The sequence below is a fragment of the Crocodylus porosus genome, unplaced genomic scaffold, assembly GCF_001723895.1.
Source record: "Crocodylus porosus isolate Cpor-Errol unplaced genomic scaffold, CroPor_comp1, whole genome shotgun sequence".
Classification (NCBI taxonomy): Eukaryota; Metazoa; Chordata; order Crocodylia; family Crocodylidae; genus Crocodylus; species Crocodylus porosus.
The window spans coordinates 1,094,392-1,098,706 of NW_017728905.1; positions in this window are offsets into that span (position 1 = coordinate 1,094,392).

Genomic DNA, 4,315 nt, shown 5'->3' on the forward strand with positions numbered 1-4,315 from the left:
AGCCTGTCCAGCCCCTAGCAGCGTGTGCCCGTGTGTGGACGTGTCCCCGCGCACAGACGTGTGCGCTGCGCACAGAGGTGGCAGTGGCAGGGAGCTCCCGTTGAAGCCCACGGGGCGAGGCATGCCCTGTACTCTTGCAGCTGCAAGCGGGACGCCTGCCTCTGGCTGACCCACGCGTCCTTTCCGCGGGCCCCCGCCCGGCCCCGCGCTGCCTCGCGGCGTTGCCCGGGAGCGGTCCCCGCTGCGGGTTTCAGCGAGCTGCAGAGGAAATAGCGCATGGGCCCGTGCCCCGCACTCAGGCCGGGCTGTGTCCGCTGCCGCTGTCCCAGGCGGGCACCGCCCAGCTCCGCCGGCCCCCCTCCCCTTCCCGGCGCCGGGTCTCGAGGTGGCAGTTTGGAAAGTCTCTCTGTCTGCAATCCATTGCAAGATCAAAAAGCGATCTCAGTGGGGGACTTTGTATTCCTTTATGCTACAAATCCTCCGTGTAGTCTCCTTAAAGCAAACACCATTTCAAGCCGGATCCACGGCATACAAGTGACATTTCCCTGCGGACCCGGATACTCCCTGCGATGAGAGCGGTCGGAAAGCCTTTCCACAGCCCCATTCCCCAAGCACCCGGGCCGGCACAGACCGGGCTCCCAGGCCCCGCCACAGGCCTCTCCCGCCGCGAGGGCCGGTGAGGGTGAGCGTGGAAGACGGCACGACACACACGTGGCAGAGCTGCCCAGCCCCATGCCCGGGCACGCGCAGGTCCGCGCACAGAAAGGAAGCGAGCGAGGCAACTGCGAAGTAGCGGTGTCTGGAGGAAGGGGGCACGAGGAATAAACCTTGCAGATGCCCTGAGACCCCCTCCTGCAAAGCGGCGCTGCCAGGCCCCCATCACGGGGACCGCCGGGAGCAAGCCCCGGGCTCGTAACCAGGGCCGATGCCTTGGGGATCCCTGCGGGAAACCCCGAAGCGGCTGCGGGGTGGGTCACCCGCGGGAAAGGCGGGTGCGGGGTAGGGGCCTGGGGTCAGGGGACCGCGAGCATGGAGGAGCTGGCCCGGAGATCGCCCCTTCCCGTCCTGTCCCCCTTGCCCGGGGGTGGAAGCGGCCAGACCCGCTCTCGGAGCCGAAGTCCCCCCGCGGCCGGGGGTGCGGGGGCGCCCGCCGGAGCCCGCCCCGTGCTAGCCCGCCCCCTGGGGGCCGGCCGCCGCACTGCCGCGCTGCTCTCCCCGCGCCAGGGGAGGGGGCACGGGGGAGGGCAGCCGGACAGGGGTCCGCGCCCCGGGGGCTGGCGGTGCCTGCCCTTCAGCAGCGGAGCGGGGGCGCCTGGGACAGCGACAGACATCCCCGGGGCTTGGTGGGGAGCTTCCCCCCGCAGTGTCCTGCCTCCCTCGCCGGCCTGGACCTGCCGCATCCTGCGGGGCCAGGCCGAGAGGCCGAGCCCTGCTCGGGGTCCGGCAGCCGCCTGCTCCTTCGGGCCGCTGGACCCACCCCGGGCTCCAGTCTTGCCCCCGGGAGCCTGGCGACAACCCCCGCGCTCGGCCCCCTCCTCCAGGCGCTTGGTATTCATTTATTGTCACCGGCGAGGCCTACCGCAGACTAAGGCAATAAAATACCTGCTTCCAGGGTTGATTTTTACGATGCTCTCTCCCCCTCCCCCCGCCCTTTTACTAGGAAAAGGAGCAATAGTGAAAACCACCCTCCGTAGTGAATCTTTTTTTCCCCAGAGGGAACTTCTTAGCAAGAAGCTGTCGGACATCCCTGCAAAGCGGGGCGGGAAGGAAGGAGACGGAACTTCCTGATCGCGCTGGGGTATTTAGCCTGAATATGCAGATCCCGCTAAGAAGCCGCGTGAATGCGGAGTGTGAGCCCGGTGCGGGGATCCGGGTTTGCTCCGCGTCGGAAGGAAGCGGTGCGGCAGGTGCAGCTGCAAGGGGGGGTGCATTTGCCAATGCACTGAAGTGAGGTGTGCAGCTGCTGCAAACATGTGTCGGGGGGAGCGGTGCAGGGAGTGACGGACGGGTGCTGGGCACAAAGGCTCTAAGTACTCCGAAGCAAATGACGTGTGCAGCACACACGCACACGCCGCTTGCTTTCCCGGTCGCTGTCTCAGGAGTGGGAGGCTGCCACTTCTCCCAGGTTTTTACCTTCCAGAAAGAAACTGCCCAGCGATTCCAGGGGAAGGGGCTGGATCCAGCCAGGAAAGCTGACAATAATTAAAATAAAATACTCCACGTCGAAATGCTTCTTCTTCCGCATAAATTACACTTGTTGTGTTGGTTTTGGAGGGTGGCTGGTGCAATGCATCTGGGTCAATAGCAGCTAAATGGAGACTTCTATCCCCCCCACCCCCCAAACGCATTACAATGATTTGTCTCATGCAGGCTATTGTAATAGATTTAGAGGGCTGGAAGATGATTTCCAAAGGAATAGACGTGTTCTCTATTGATGGCCCTTATTAAATCCAAAGCTTCGGAATAGTTAGTAATGCTTTAAAAATGGTAAGCTATAGATTTTTTTTACATAGTCCAATAAAGCTTTGGAAACCAGCATGTATTGACCTGAAAGGACTCAGAACAGACTGAAAATATTGGAACCGTTTCAATATCAATTTGAATATTAGCTGGAGTCTCCGTGAACGTTGCATCTTTGTCCTTTTGGGTCCGTTCACTTCTTTACGTCTGTCTTTATTTATTCTTGAAACCAAAGAATATTCTCAGATTTCAGTATTGCTTTTTCCCTAGAAAGACGAGAGGTGATATTTTGTTGTCTGCCTGTCTGTCTATCCTCCCGCACGCCTGTATTTTCTTGTCTGACCTACAGTCTGTCTCTCTCTCCAAGGAGCTATTTAGTGCCTGTGTCTGATCTGAATGTAAAGAGCAGGAGTTACAACGCGCAAATGCTATCCTAAACGTCTGCCCGGGCTGAGTGCCTGGCACTCGGGCTCCCGGCGAGCGGGACGGTGGTGCAATGGGGATGCGGGATGCGGGGCTCTGCAGCGCCTGAAGGATCACGCATCGTCTCTAAAGGTGGCCGCCCCCCGCAAAACCAAATCGCCTTCCCTCCTTGCAAGCAAGGCCAAAACAACCCGACAACACCTTAGGGTCCTATCCAGCAAACCCGCTCTTGGTAAGCAGTCCTGCCGAAGACAAGAAAGCGACTCACCTGAGTAAAGTTTGCAGCCCCGCCTGACGGGCGCTTACACTCTGTGCCCAGCACTGCCTCCAGTGACACACATGCCCGGCTGCCGTCCCCGAGCCTCTGAGCGCTTCCAGCTGTGCCTGAGCCACGGCGAGCGCCAGGGATTTATCGACAGCCCGTTCCCTGGCCGGTGTCCGGGTGTGCGGACAGCCGGGGGGGCCTGCCCCACCCCGCGTGCCCAGGGACCCTGCGCCCAGCCCCTTTGCTCCCGGCCCCCGCAGCCAGCAGCTGGAGGGCGTGGGAGTCCTGCCCGCCCGGGTCAGGCCCGTCGTGGGGCCCGGGCCCACGCCGCAGCCCCCCGGTGAGGCGCTGCCAGGGGCAGGGAGCCCGGCGGCCCTTTGCAAGGCACCGCTGACTCGCTGTAGCCCCCACCCCGACACCCCCCACTCCCAACAGGAGAACCTGGCTCGGTGTGTCCCGAAGTGAACACCCCCCCCCCCCGCGGATGCATGCAGATCAATACTTCTTTTACACGCACACAGTGTGTATTATGCGGGTATACTTCTACACACGCATACACAGTGTGTATGTGTGCCTGCACACAGGCATGCAGATAGACACTTCCTCTACACGCACGCACACAGAAAGTGTGTCACTGTGTATGTGTGTACGCATGCATGCAGATATATACGTCCTCCACACACACACACACACTGTGTATGCATGTGCATGCACGCCGATGCCTCCTCTGCACGCACACTCACAGAGTATGTACATACGCCCTCATGTATTGATGTATTAATGCATGCGGATAGATACTTCCTACACACACACACACACACACACACACACAGTAGGTGTGTATGTATGCATGCATGCATTATGCATGAATGCAGATCCGTCCTCTACTCACACACACACACACGCACACGCAGGCTATGCATATATGTCCGCATGTATTTATGCACGCATGCAGCTAGAGACCGGCTCTACACACACGCACAGCGTCCGTATGCACGCATGTCCGCGTGCATACAGGCTGAGACTTCCCTGCACCGCACCGAGCCGGGGGGAGGCAGGAAGGAGGGCGCAGAGCCGCCTGGCTACGCGGAGGGGAAGAGAGCCCGCAGGAGCAGACACGCGGAAGGGAAGGAGCCCGTGGCGGGGGCAGGAAGCCAGCTGCCCGCG